Source organism: Armigeres subalbatus, chromosome 2, assembly GCF_024139115.2.
Source record: "Armigeres subalbatus isolate Guangzhou_Male chromosome 2, GZ_Asu_2, whole genome shotgun sequence".
Taxonomy (NCBI): Eukaryota; Metazoa; Arthropoda; class Insecta; order Diptera; family Culicidae; genus Armigeres; species Armigeres subalbatus.
In genome coordinates, this window is record NC_085140.1 from 119389695 (window position 1) to 119406071 (window position 16377).

Sequence of the window (16377 nt, forward strand, 5' to 3'; positions counted from 1 at the left end):
TCGGTGAAACTATATTTTAGCGCCGGCGATTTTAATTTTCCATAGGATTTACTATGGGGAAATTTACCTCTACAAAAAAAAATCCCCAAGGTGTCCCATTATTCTCTAACGAATAATCGATCCAACTATATCATAGGAAATTTTACCAGCAAACTTTCATTGGAAGACCGCAAAGTGATCCGACGCTCGTGAAAAATGTTATTTACATAAAACTAATTGCTGTATGAACGCAAGGCTCATTGTACTTTTTGTTCCAGCATCACTGCCGTCTGCTGCTTGCTGTTGTTTGTACGAGGCACCACTTTGCGTGGAGGATTCGCTTAGTATGAATGAAAAGCGGGTTACTAGGGATACGTTTATTGGCCTTGCTGTTTGAGTATTCGTCCTTCTAGGTAGAACAAATTCAACCAAATTTCAATGAAGGTGTGATTAACAAAAAGAGGCATGTAACGAACACTTTGCACACATCATGCAACGAAGCGATAATAGATGCAAGGTATAGGTTGGGGGCTCTCGTTCTTGACGTCAATAGTTCGAAGCTGGTCTGGGATTTTTTTTGGTACTGGTAATCTTTTTGATATTTATATTTATATTCCCAAATTTTAATTTTCGAGGAGATTTCCAGTATTTCTAAAAGATTTAGATAAGATACACAGATACAAATATGTTGGGATTTTAAATGTATTTTCAGGCATATATTTGGAGCATGCAAATAGACGCAATATCTAATCGATCTTATTGTTCCTTTAAATCGAAATAAATTCAAACTGTGCCTGCTTGTAAAACTCAATCAAATTTAAATGAATATCAAATGTTAATTCGTTTGATGGAATTAGCAGCAATTTTACAAGTCGTTGAATTTTCAAAACTATTTGCTGTGTAGAGAATAGCTGTAGAGAATAATTTAATGAACTTGCTCTGCTGCGTTGATACTTGATTGACATGCCGATTATTCAAATCGAAGACTTCTAAATTGTGAAATAGTTTAGGAGATTCCTAGATTTGTTTTGCCTCGAGTTGAAAATATCTTTAATACAGATAATAGAAAAAATCTAGATTGTATGAGAGATGATTTTCACATCAAAATTTACATCACATCCCATTTTAAATCAACGTCACATCATGGATATTCATTATTCAATTAAACAAATTTAGCAAAGAAATCAATTATATAATTCTGCATCTATTACCAACATCATTGGGGCTATTTTAAGCCAGTTGATGGAAAAGAATGAAAAAATAAATAAACTAAATAATTAAATTAAAACGATCTTATAGAAATGGATAATATATTTTCCCATAGAAAATAATTTGAAAGCACTTAAAATGAATCGATTTGAAAGGTTGTTTTGAAATGGCTCTGTTGTCTCAAGTATATTAATAAATAAGTGATTTTTTTTTTTTTAATTTTGGTTTAAGGAATATTTATTAAATCTATCTTATGTCACATTCCTACATATAAACTCAAAATATTCGTGTACAACATCAACGGTGATATTAAGAACTATTTGTACAGTAGTTCATGATTTTAAAATATAACTATTAACTATCAACATCATTACTGTTCAGATGTAAACTAAATAAATAAATCATCACTTTTCATTATCGAAAGTTAAATACTTTAAACTTCCATTTATTACCGCTATATTCATAAATATAGCGGAAGTAAATGGAAGTTTGAAGTATTTTAACCTTGTAACATTTTCCCCTAAGACGCTCAATATTAATTATTTCACATCACTTCATAATTTAAAAAAAAAAATACACGGCTGACAGAATAGTTTCCGGGTCGTAGCTGGTGTGAAGCAAGGATGTATTCTATCACCGTTACTGTTCCTCATCGTAATCGATGAGATTCTGGTAGATGCGATTGACCGTGAACCAAACCGCGGGCTGTTATGGCAGCCTATAACCATGGAGCACCTAAACGACTTCGAATTGGCGGATGACGTTGCACTACTCGCGCAACGGCGCTCTGATATGCAGAGTAAGCTCAACGACCTTGCCGATCGCTCCTCCTCGGCAGGTTTAGTCATCAACGTCAACAAAACCAAATCGTTGGATGTAAACACGGTGACTCCTTCCAGTTTCACAGTAGCCGGGCAACCAGTGGAGAATGTTGAAAGCTTCCAATATCTTGGTAGCCAAATGGCGTCAGGCGGTACCAAGATCGACATAGGCGCACGGATCAAGAAAGCACTGGCTGCCTTTGCGAGTTTAAGAAATATCTGGAAAAACAGGCAGATAAGTGAACGCACCAAAATACGAATTTTCAACTCTAACGTGAAATCTGTGCTTTTATACGCTAGCGAAACATGGTGTGTATCAGTGGAGAACACTCAACGGCTGCAGGTGTTCATTAACAGATGCCTGCGGTATATAATTCGGGCCTGGTGGCTCCACAACTGGATCTCAAACAACGAGCTCCATCGTCGTTGTCACCAGAGGCTGATAGCAACAGAAATTCGGGATCGGAAGTGGGGATGGGTCGGCCACTCTCTACGTAGGGGCGGAAACGAAATCTGTAAGCAAGCATTAGACTGGAACCCAGCGGGACATCGCAGCAGAGGCCGACCCAGAGGCTCATGGCGGCGAAGCCTCAATAAAGAAATAAAAGAAGTCGACCGAAATCTAACCTGGCAACAGGTTAAAGCGATAGCCGGGCATCGCTCAGGATGGAGATCTTTCAAGTCGGCCCTTTGCACCACCGGAGGTGTACAGGATCCATAAGTAAGTGACAGAATAGTTTGTATGAAAGTCAAAGGAATACCCTTTGAAAAATAGAAAATTAGTATAGTCTCTTTCAAGTCTTTGATTTAAATTATTGGCATATCAATCAAATATCAAAGAAGCAAAGCAACTTCATTAAATTATTCTTTTCTGAAATCAGTATCACAAGAATCATATCTCAGTCTTTTAGAAACACCAGAAAGCTTCTCGAAAGTAAGAACATGGAAATATAAAGAATTTCCTAAAGAATACCAGCATCGAAAAAAAAAATTCCCGCTCAGACCAGCTTCGAACTATTGACGTCGAGAATGAGAGGCCCCAACCTATACCTCGCGTCTATAGTCGCTTCGTTGCATTATGTGTGGAAAGTGTGCGTTACATGCCTCTTTTTGTTAATCACACCTTCATTGAAATTTGGTTGAATTTGTTCTACCTAGAAGGACGAAGTCTCAAACAGCAAGGCCAATAAACGTATCCCTAGTAACCCGCTTTTCATTCTCTCTAAGCGAATCCTCCACGCAAAGTGATGCCTCGTACAAACAACAGCAAGCAGCAGACGGCAGTGATGATGGAACAAAAAGTAAAATGAGCCTTGCGTTCATACAGCAATCAGTTTTATGTAAATAACATTTTTAACATTTCAGCGTCGGATCACTTTGCGGTCTTCCAATGAAAGTTTGCTGGTAAAATTTCCTATGATGTAGTTGGATCGATTTATCGTTAGAGAATAATGGGACACCTTGGGGATTTTTCCTTTGTAAAGGTAAATTTCCCCATAGTAAATCCTATGGAAAATTAAAATCGCCGGCGCTAAAATATAGTGTCACCGATTGATCTGAAATTTCGCACAAGCATTGTAAGACCCAAAAGGCTTCTGAAAAATATGAGGGAACGAAAATTTATTTTTTTCATACATCCATGTCCCAGGCTAATAATCACTCCGTCGATACTGCCATCCAAGGATCGTCCGTTCGCGCTTGTAGCGTGGGGAGCATTACTGGAGTTCTCGGTTCTACAACAAGAAGTTGTGGAAGAATTCATTCGAGAGCATGCCTTGAGGGGTCCAGAACAAACGTCTCGCGACGGCCAATATGACCACTTGCTGCTAGTACCAGCAACGGTTGTTTCCACAATTGATGATGAACAACTCTGTCCGAAGCAGCACAGAAGGAGGGATTGAGGCAAATACGCTAGGCAGGTAAGCTCTATTGGCGTTATGCGATTTAATACACCCATACTTTGCCATTCAATGTAAACAGTGATACCCTAGAATCTTTTGAAGAGCATTTTATAATGTAGTATAGTTACAAGCAACGAAAATAGCCCCGGAGACGGTTTATAGATAGCTGATTTTTATGGAAAAGTTATGCCCCACCATGGACTTTTCAATTCCAGTACTAATATCTGTATACAAATTTTTGATATAAATATATGAATATGCTTTCATGTGAATGATCAATTAACTTAGACATAAGACGAGTTAGTACCATTCCATTTAAATCCACCAATTGATTTTAACTTTACATATGCGACCTCTGCAGTAACATCGTCTTCAGTGTCTTGTTCTTGACGTAGTTGAGATACTGAAGGTGACCTGCTGAAATGAAAATACACATTTGTAAAGTAACAATCAGATGATGGAGTTAACAGGACAGTGCTAACTCGTCCTATTACAATTAAAGGCATTGCACTGGATGCTTTAAATAATTTTCTATTTAAAATGAACAATTGTTAGAATATTTGCCACAATTATTTTTTACATTCAAATCATGGAAACAAAAAAACTTGGTACTACCACTACGAATATACAAAAATAAAATCTATATAAACAATACTCAAGGTCATTTTAATCAAGTAGAGAAAAAGAAAATTACATTTACTTACATAGAGCTAATTTCCCGCCTTCCAGACTATATGAGTTATATCTCTTGATATAGAGAATTTTGACATTATTTGCATATTACATTATTGGCATATTACGATAGATTACCTTGACCACCCTTGACGTGATGTGTTACGGGGTAAGATCTACCATGTTCACATATCCAGCTATAGCCAAATCATGATTATGACCATGAATACCCTCCTCAATATTTTTTCTTCTTTATTTTTGTTGTTGCCTGTTTTCCCGCCCGTTTTGTCACTATGAATGGGGTTCCAATTAATTGGTCTAGCGAAGCTAAATATTTAGGACTTCTGCTAGATCAAAAATTAACTTTTAAAAATCAAATTGAAGGCATTCAAGCCAATTTAACAAAATAATATATTGAGTGTCTATATCCACTTATGAACAGAAAATCAAAACTTTGTCTTAAGAACAAACTTTTGATTTACAAACAAATTTTTAGACCAGCCATTTCAGAGGTAAGCCAGCCTTGGGCTGCAAGCCTCTTTAATAAAGAAATACTTACTTGATACTTGATGGGCTACAGCTCTTCGATGAACCTACGCCGAATGGAGTATCCTTCTCCACTGGACTCGATCCTGGGCCAATCGCTTCCAGTCGCCCTGAACATTGAGCGCCGTCAGGTCCTCTTCAACTGCAAAAAGCCATCGTGTACGCGGCCTTCCACGAAGCCTACGCCCTTTTCCGGGTTCTCTACTAAATATTATCTTCGCTTGACGTTCTTCCGGCATACGAACAACGTGACCAGCCCACCGTAGTCTGCCGTGTTGTATAAGCTTGATAATATCCAGCCCTTTATACACCTGGTACAATTCGTGACTCATGCGACGCCGCCAGATACCGTTCTCCTGTCTACCGCCGAGTATTGTCCGCAGCACCTTACGCCCAAATACTCCGAAAGCGCTCCGATCATCCTCCTTTAACGTCCATGTTTCATGGGGGTATAAAGCCACCGGAAGAATCAGAGTAGTATACAGCGCGAGTTTTGTTTTCGTTTGCAGACTACGGGACTTAAGCTGGTTACGAAGTCCGTAATAAGCCCCATTTGCAGCTGCAATACGCCTTTTCACCTCGCGGGTAACATCATTATCGCACGTCACTAATGTTCCAAGATACACAAATTCTTCTACCACTTCAAATTTTTCACCATCCAGCACTATTTCGCTACCACCACCACTAATGAACCCACGTTGATTGCCAGCGACCATGTACTTCGTTTTGCTGGTATTGATCGTGAGTCCAATCCTCGATGTCTCCCTCTTAAAAGGCGCAAAAGCCTCTTCCACGGCACGGCGATCAATTCCGATAATATCGATATCGTCCGCAAATCCCAGGAGCATATGCGATTTTGTGATAATGGTACCGCTTCTTTGCACCCCAGCTCTCCTAATCGCTCCCTCGAGCGCTATATTTAACAGTAGATTCGAGAGTGCATCACCCTGCTTTAATCCATCTAAGGTAACAAATGACGTCGATATTTCATCCGCAACCCTTATGGGCCAAACACAATTGATACGTTTGCGTGCGTTTTGACAGTTTTGCCATGGGAAAACTGTCAAAACGCACGCAAACGTATCCATTGTGTTTGGCCCATTACACTTGATTCCTATCCGTCCAACGTTATACGAATCAACCGTATCAGTTTCGTCGGAAAACCATGTAATTCATTCCGTTTCACTGAATCGTACGCCGCCTTGAAATCAATAAACAGATGATGTGTCTGCAAGTTGTACTCCCGGAATTTATCAAGGATTTGTCTCAGGGTAAACATTTGATCCGTCGTTGATCGGCCCTCACGAAAACCTGCTTGGTATTCGCCGAATCTTCAAGCGGTCTCAATCTGTTGAACAAAATACGGGACATAATTTTGTACGCCGAATTAAGGAGGGTTATTCCTCGGTAATTGGCGCACTCCAGTCTGTGCCCTTTCTTAAAGAGAGGGCAAATGAGGCCGTCTAACCAGCTAGCAGGCATTTCCCCGTCTTCCCATATTTTCAACATAATATGGTGCAGAACTTCATAAAGCTGCTCACTGCCATGTTTGAGAAGTTCAGCCGGGAGCTGGTACTTCCCCGCAGCCTTATTATTTTTCAGCTCTTTAACAGCTTTTTTAACCTCCTCTAGTGTAGGTGACTCCACAGCTTGTCCATCGTCGCTAATATTTATTCTGTTAACCGATGCACCGTCACTTCCTCCATTCAACAAAGTCTCGAAGTGTTGCTTCCACCTGGCAGCCACTTCAGTTTTATCTGTCAGCAAATTCCCTTGTTGGTCGTTGCACATGACGGGAGATGGCGCTGTCTTTCTCCGCACGCCATTGACAGACTCATAAAACCTCCGCATATCGTTCTGCTACATTTTTTTCACTTGTTCTTCATATTCTTTCTTCTTCCTGCGGTGGGTTCGTTTTTCGGGTGCTCTTGTTTCCTTTTACCGATCTCTATTCGATCGGGTACCGACACCAACATCCGGCTTCTGGCAACGTTTTTCTCGTCTGTCACTCTCTGAAACTCCACATCGAACCAACCCGTCCTGGGTCGCCTCTGTGCAGTGTCTACCACTTCTCGTGCTGTTGTGCTCACCGCTTTATGGATCGACTCTCATAGATAGTTTATGTTGTCGCTAACGTTGATTGCACTTATCCGTTCGTCGAGCTTCTGGCGGTACTCAGCCGATACTCCTTCCACCGACAATCGCTGGATATTGTAACGCATCGTTCGCTGTGATCTTTCGTTCGATACAGTTGACAACCGTGATCGAATTTAACTGACAACGAGGTAGTGATCAGAGTCAATATTCTCTGAATGTTCGCAGATCCATAACATCCGAGAAATGGCGCCCATCCACCAGAACATGGTCTATCTGGTTGCAAGTTTCACCATTTGGGTGTCTCCAGGTGTGCTTTCGGATGTTCTTTCGTGCAAAGTAGGTGCTACTGATGGCCATCCCTCTGGCAGTAGCAAAATTTACTAGCCGTAGGCCGTTGTCATTGGTAGCGGAGTGAAGGCTCTCCCTACCGATTATGGGAGGGAAAAAGTCCTCTCTATCGACCTGAGCGTTGGCGTCTCCGATAACAATTTTCACGTCATGCTTTGGGCACTCTCCATAGGCTTTATCAAGACATTCATAAAACGTGTCCTTCACGTCGTCGGATTTATCGTTTGTCGGTGCGTAAACGTTGATTAGGCTGTAATTGAAGAATTTGCCCCGTATCCTCAAAACACAGATTCGTTCGCTAATGGGTTTCCACCGCATCACTCGCTTCATCTGCTTGCCCATCACTACGAAACCAACTCCATGCTCTGCTTTTTCACCGCCGCTGTGATAGATGTTATACTTGAATGCAGTGTTGGTCGTTCTCCGGATCTAGGCCATCGGACTTCTTGAATAGCAGCCACGTTCACTCCAACCTTCTGCAGTTCACGAGTCAGAAGGCTCACTCGTCCAGGTTCATTTAGGGTCCTGACATTCCAGGTACCGAGTTTCCAATCATAGTCCTTATTTCGTTGCCGGGTCGGTTGCCAAAAATAACGTTCTCTTTTTCTTCTATCTCCATTTTTCGTGGTATTTGAGAGGCTTCAGTAAGCTACCTTACCGGGGTCGCGTTACCTACATCGCGATGATGGGGCTGCCACCTTAGGTATAGCTGACGCGATACAGCATTTCGTTAATTAGCCGCTGGGTACCAGGCAGACGCTGTTTGAGCCGCACCTCCTGGTGAACAGACGCTCGAGGCGTACCTTCTCACTCTAGCTGATGTCAGAAGGACAACAGTGCCCAGGCTGCACTACCAGCTAAGTACACAACCCTTAAGGTTAACCAGAGCTCTGTTGGGCGCTCCTTCCTTGATGTCAACTCACCATTTTGCAATAAAGAAATAAAAATAAAAAAATAGGCCAGCTATGTTGTATGCTGTGCCAATAGGTGCCAATATGAACTATAGTTGCTGCAATATGTACCAGAAAGAAGGCACTTCAGAGGATTCAAAATAAAAATTTTGAAAATGATTCTGAAGTTGCCTCCGTGGTATAGTACCAATAAACTTCATAGAATTTTGAATATTGAGACATTGCAACAAATGTCCAACAAAATAATTTCCAATTTTAGACAAAAATCGTTGCAATCTCCTATTGCAACAATTAGCTCCTTGTACCCTTAGTATAAATTAGGTTAAGTTTATATCTGTTTATATGGATTATATTAGGGATCCTACATTCAGAGATATGCGAAAGCGGCCATCTTGAGCCAATCGAGCATTGAGAGCTGTCAGAATCTGAGCCAAATGAACATTGTTATTGTTGCGGATTGAATGGTATTGCGATTGTAATGAAAAAGATTTTACGAAATTTTTTGTCGAATAAACAATTTGTTTTACATTGGCTAGTTAAAGTAGTCTAGTTTATGCATGGTACTTTGTTCATTTGCATTGCACTTTTATTTTGCACGGTTGGACGTTAGATAACGAAATCTGAAGATGCCATTATGCGCAAAGTCATGTTCGAGCTCCAACATTTTGCGCCACGGCAAGTGCTGGCAGCGTTTGTTTACAAAAGTTACAGCGTTGCTAAATCGTCTGGTAAAGTATTCGCACATCTCTTAATATAGGATCCGTAGTTTATATGTGTCGATTTTCCTGAGACGATCCCCACCAGTGCGTAAATAAATCCAAAATAGCAACCTCTATCATGACGCGAACTCGCACCGGTCGTTGGTAAACGGGTTTGGGAAATGTAAACGCAACCTTCGGTGAATAGCGAGTTGGCAAATTTAGCGACCCGCTCCAACCGTTGCCAAACCATCACACGGAAATAAAGAGTAACGCATAAATAAAAAATGTGCCACCTTCTGAAAAATTGTTCGGTTATTCATCATCAAAACCATTGTGATGGAGGTCAGTTTAGTTTGGATTTCAACTGATTGGCGGCGCTAGTGCATATGAAATAACCTGATAGGTTAGATATCTTGAAATCTGGAATTTTTAGAATATTGGCGTCTTCTACAAAATTGTTCGGGAGGTCAAAACCATCATGACGAAAACAAGTTTAATTTGAAATACAACCGCTTGGCGGCGCTAGTGAATTGGAAATAACCTAAAAGGTTAGATATTTCGATAGTTGAAATCTTAAGAATATTGCCGTCTTCTACAAAGTTGTTCGGATGATTAAAACCATCATGACGAAAGCAAGTTTAGTTAATAATACAACCGCTTGGCGGCGCTAGTGTATTGGAAATAACCTGATAGGTCAGGTATCTCGAAAACTGAAATTTTTAGAATATTGCCGTATTCCACAAAGTTGTTCGGGTGGTGAAAACCGTCATGATGCAAGCAAGTTTAGCTTTAAACATAATCGCTTAGCGGCGCTAGTGCATAAGAGCATCATTACCGGTCGCGAGCATTTTAATCACCCGCGCAGCGCTTTCATTTTAGTTTCGTCACTCGTTTCCGTATCGGTCACTATTTTCGGCTCTCAATTTGGTTGCTGTATTCCGTACCGGTGACGTTTGACAGTTGACAGTTCATCAAATAGCAGCGCTCTTATCGCGCTACCAAATTTGGTCACCTGTCAGTCGCGCTACTGTTATAGCAGCGCGTTTAGTAGCGACCGGTAAAGTGTCAAGTAATGATACTGCGCTGCCAAACGGCTTAAACTCACCACCGGTAATCTTGCTCTAAGAAATAACCTGCTAGGTTAAATACAGGGGTTAGACAAAAAGGTTGGGATAGGCAAAATTTTGTCGAAGTTCAAATCTGTATAACTTTGCGTAGAATGATCCGATTTTGATCAAACTGGGACCCTCGGATGCGGAAACTAGTCTAGTATACTGACCCTATGCGAAACCTCTGATTGACACTTGGCCACCGGTGGTGTTCCGGGTTTTCCGAGGGTATGTTAAAAATGCATTTTTCTGCTGCTTGTCGTTTTATATGACGATTACTGCCATCATGTTTTATGCTTTCCCCAGAAACTAGAACTAATATGCTGACCAACGCTGGCTGCAGAACGAAAATCCGTTAGGTATACGCAGAGATATGGCCATTTTCGTGAAAACGATACGGGATTGGTCATACACCCTGAACAAATGTCACTTTTGCAGAACTTCCGGAACCTGTTACAAATTGGCCAAAGAGTCTTACAGTCCTCAAAATATATCTCAAGAGCACCTCCACGGGAGTCCCCATCTGGGTCCCTATCGCTATTTCCGGGCCCCTGATGGGGACCCACTTTTACACCGGAGGTATCTAAACGGGAATGTAAAATAAGAACGCAACTCAAAATTAGCCGTGAGTCTCCAAATTTAGCGCCCCATACTGAGTTGCTAAATTTTTATACAGGGTTGCTATTTTGTGAAACGTCACTTTGGTATTGATAAAAAATTGCAGAAAATCTGTTTTTTTTCAAAACAATTTCGACGTAAATTAAAAAACAAGGAGAATATTAATTTTTTTAACTAGTGCTCCAGTTCAACTCCGCGAAGAAATGATTACAGTAATGGATCAGCTATAATGAAAAGCGATGCGCACCGGCGCCCGCTAGAGCCCGAAATATTCATGGATTTCTCGCGAAAGTTATTCCAAGGGAAGGTCTTCCAGGAATGCCTCAGAAGGTTCCTTTAGTAATTGTTCAGTATGTTCTCCCGCAAAAGCTTCCTCCAGAAAAGCTCCCGCAAGTTTATCTTTTTTGTCGTTCATTTAAAAATGATTTGTTTTGGAAAATCATCTTGGATCCCTCTGGGAGTTCCCCAGCAATCTTTGTGTTCTTTTAAGAATCTTCCCAGAATAGTTTTAGCATTTCTTCCAAATTCTCTCGGGATTTTATTTATTGGAAAAGCCCTATATATTTTTTGTGGTTTCATTTGAAAACTCTCCGGATTCTTTCGGAAGTTACAATTTTTTTCTCCGAGACATCCTTCAGAGAAAAAACTGTGGAAGCATTCCTCCTTGAATTTGTCAAGAGATTCTTGTGGGAAAATTGGTGGCAATTTCATGAGGAATTTCTTCGACTGCAAGTATAAATCCCCGGAAGAAATTCCAGAGGGAGTAACGGTGAAAAAAATTACTACAACGGGTCTTCAGCTAGCCTTGGGATCAAAAGCGTAGAATTGCCCTCCGGAGATGGCGAGTTGTATTCCCGATTCGGTCAAGGATGCTTTCGAGTATACCTATATGGGCTCCATGGGCATAGTTGTCAGTTGTCACACAAAATACATACGCATGCAATGGGGGGCACAGAAAAGCTTTAAATTAATAACTGATAAAATGCTAATAGAATACTAATTTCAGCAGCTAGCTAAGTTCCAGTTGAAATGTAGAGCCATTGAAGAAGATGTTGACTACTTTTAGCAACGCCCGGTGAAAACTCAATATGTTTACGAAGTCGCTATACCTAAAACAAAAACCACCGGTGGGAAGATGGGGCGCTATCCTAAAATAGCACTCGGGACGGAGCGCTATAATGAGAATAGCGATGAGGACTCCCGTGGAGGTGCTCTTAATAAAGATCCTATATTCATTGTCTTAGGAAAACATGAATTTTGACACCCATATATGCATGGTTCCAGATCAGAGATGCCAGATTTGAAGACATGTCTTCAATTTGAAGACATTTGAATCTCTGTGAAGACATTTATTTCGTGAAGACATTTTGAAGACTTTTCAAAATATTTGAAGACTTATCTACTTATTTGAAGATACTTGAAGACAATCAATAAGCCAGCGTGAGAAAATATAATTTTATTTCTTACTTATAAATTCTGCGACTTCTATTACATATTATACAAAATAATTATACAATAATTATACAAGAAAAATACAAAAGTTATAATAGACGAGCTCGGTGGTCCAGTGGCTACCGCTTCTGCCTTATAAGCAGGAGGTCGTGAGTTCAATTACAGGCTCGTCCCTTTCCTACTTTGTATTTCTATAATAGTTCTTTCTGTGTTTCACGTTATATCAAAACGATTCCTACTGTTATAACCTTCCACCTCCAAAACCTCCCGTGGCACCTATGAGAGGTCGTAGAGTTCGAGTTCGTTTAAGTAGGTGTCTATCAAACCATCCTTCCCCTTCCTCAGCATTCGCAAGGACGTGGCCAGGACAGATCTCAACTATTGGAGAGTGCATTGCTTCCATGTAAGAGATAGTGATTAGTCCCAAATCAATATCTGTGGTAACGGATGAAAGTGATGCTACTCTCATACAATAGTCTTGGCTTGTATCACCTACGAATTTGTGCGAACTGCTAAATGCTAATGCTAATGCTAATGTTAAAAAAAATACAAAAGTTATTACCCAAGTAACCATGAAGCTATATAAGCTTGTAAAATATACAGCCCTAAAAGCTGGCTTAAAGTGGAAAAGGGCAGTTATAATACAGAATTAATGGTTCATTACATTGACATGTTGAAATAAAGCATCAGTAATGCATCGCTGCAATTGTAATGCTGATGTGGAGTATCGTTATCTGACAGTTGATAAATAAATGCAAGTTCACATCGTTAAATCTGATTTAATGCAATTAGCATTTAGAATGCCGGTTTATGATTGATATATGTGCAATATTGTAATGCTTGGTGTTACTTGGGTAGTTAGTCTTTGTCTCGGGCTTAGAATCTCAAACATAAAAATACATTCATACTAGCTGGCTGATAAATCCAACGCATTTTAGACCATATTCGCACTTAACTTTTAGTTGAGCGCTGATTAAAAAAATCCCGATGGCGTGTATGTAAAAAGGTATTTCGATCATTACATACATCGGAACGCAATGACCGATCTAATTTACGGCAAAAATAAATTGAACTCTTCTATGACTTGATTTAATCTATTCAACCGTTGAGCTAGAACCTGAACTTTTTCTAAATTCCTTCTGAATTCATTTGATCTTTTCGGTATTTCCATGTGACGTTCCTCTAAATATCCGACGGGAAACTCTTTGAATTTTCCGTGAATTTTTAAAAGAATTTTCTGTGAAAATTCCAAAGAATTTTTTGAGTAAAATAAGGAGAATTTCCGATGAAAATTATGAGCAAGAGAATTGAAATCGGAAATTCAGTACAAAATTTATATTTAATAATTTCCATAGAAAAGATATAAAGGAAATCCTCCAAAATTTAAACGGAAAATTCATCTTGATTTCCACAACTCCCACAATAAATCCCTTTTAATTTCCACAAGAAAATTGTCTCCATTAATATTCATAGTAAGTTCTTACGAATGTCGATAAGAAATAGGAAATTTTCAAGGTAAATTTCTACGGGAAAATCTCCCTAAAAGAAATTCAGAGGAAACTTGCTACACACTTTCGTTTAATTCTTCCTTGAATTCTCTTGATTATTCTTCTAGAAATATCTTTGAACATTCTTCCAGTATTTTCTCTGCAAATTCCTCTATGAATTTCTTCAAAAAATCGTCCTGGTATTCTTTCTGTAATCCCTCCAGGAAATTGTCCAGAAGTTTCAGTGATTTTTCCGAAAAATCCTCCAGGAATTAATTTGGAAGATCCTCCAGAAGTTCCTCCAGAACTCCTTCGGTAGTTCCTTCACGAATTCCTCCAGTAGTTCTTCTATGATTTTTTCCGAAAGTTTTCCCGGGATTTCAGCGGAACCTCCTCCAGGGATCCCTCCGGAAGTTCCTCCTCTGGAAGATCCTTTAAGAAAGTTGCCGAATGACTCTCCAAAAATGTCTCCGGAAGTATACTATGAAATTTATTTGGTATTTCCTCCAGGATTTTTTTCGGAAATTTCTGCAGCAACACCTCAAGAAGCTCTTCCATGAATTCATCCAGAACTACCTTCAAGAATTTCTCCATAAGTTCCGTCAGGAATTCCACCGGAAATTACTTCAGAAATTCATCAGGAAAATCCTTCAGGTATTCCCCCAGAAAAAAACCTCCGGAATTCATCCTGAAGTTTCTACGAATTTAAGTTCCTCCAAGAATTCCTCCGGAAGTTCCTTCTGAACTTTTTCCGGAAGTTCCTTCAGTAAATCCTTTGGATGTTCCAACAGGAATTCCTCGGGAAATTGGTTCAGGAGTCTTCCAGAAGTAATTGGAAGCTCCATCCAGAAGAAATTAGTATAAGTTATAAGAAGCTCCATCAGGAATTCATCCGGAAGTTGACCGAAAGTTCCTTCAGAAAATTCTCTGGATGTTTCTTCAAGTATTCCAGTTGATTCAAAAGTATTAGATTGCTAATGTCGTTCCTGTTCGCGTGACTAACATCTAGGTTACTTCGACCTGGCAGTACTACAAGTGGTCGGGGTTCAGCCAAATCACACCAAGCGCCAAAGAAAAATTACAGATTTTTCTGCTCAAACTTTCGTTTAGCAGATTTAATTGATCCCAAATCGTATCGAATATACATCAACCCCAAAACTGAGGATATCCTACTGCAAATGTATGCTTAAATTGATATGAAACTATTTCCGTTGTCCTTGTACGAACAAAATATCACAAGTCAGTCGAAAAGCCGCTTGGTGCGGTTTGGCTAAACCCCGACCAAGTGTCAAACCGATATGTTGGTGATGAAACCAAACATGCACTACAGCATGATGCGAACATTAATGCCAATTGAAGCTTGTTGAAGCATAACATGGCAAAATAATTTTATTGACTACAGCGCTTTAGCGTTCTAGTACTTATGCTTCTTCTAGTATTCCACAATAAATTTTGAATCCCAACAGGGTATTCTTTAAAAAGAAATTTGGAAGAATTCCACGTGAAAATTCAGTTAAAAAATCCGACTCAGTAAAAAATCCAGGGGAAACTCGTTATAAAAAAAATAAAAATTTTAAAGAATATTCTCTTGAATTCGCATGTTTAAAAAATAAACATTATTCCACATCAGTAAAATAAGGAGATTATTGAATTTACAAACCTATTGAATTTTAAAATTTCTCGCTGATAATCATAATTTTGATATTGAAGACATTTGAAGACATTTTTCAACGACTGTGAAGACATATGAAAATATCATCTGGCATCCCTGTTCCAGATGGTGCCAAAACCGGCCCCTCCTGGAAGACCCATGGAACCGGCTATAGACGAATCCAAGTAAAAATAAGAAGAAGACACATGACGGTGTTAACTTTGACAGATCCTACAGCACAGCATAGGGAGATCATTTTAAAATGCTTATAATAAATTCTAGACAAAATGTAATTAAAATCTGATTGATGTACGGTACGGAAAAAGTTCTAAATTACATATCTGGAAGCTTATCTCAATTTTTTGAATATTTTCCGAAAATGTATCTATCATACAGTTCGAAACTTTTTCCGTATCATACATCAATCAGATTTTAATTACATTTTGTCTAGAATTTATTATAAGCATTTTAAAATGATCTCCCTATGCTGTGCTGTAGGATCTGTCAAAGTTAACACCGTCGTGTGTCTTCTTCTTATTTTTACTTGGATTCGTCTATAAGGGTGGCAGTGGACACTATCATTCTAGAGTCCTACAAGAAGAGTAACGTCATGTGCCACGTTTGACAGGTCTCCTGCTCGTTTGGAACGCGCATTTGTATGGAACTGACAGACGATTCTGTTCCAATTCTGACACTTGACGACACTGTTATTATAGTCACTGTAAATATATCATTCTGGAAATGTTTCTGTGAACGTCTCATGAAAAGCTTTGCCCCATCGGCCCAATCCATTGACATTTTATTTACTGATGAGATTTCTGAAAATCAACATATCTGGCACCCCGGTTTGCGCGACTTTGCTTTGACAACGAACG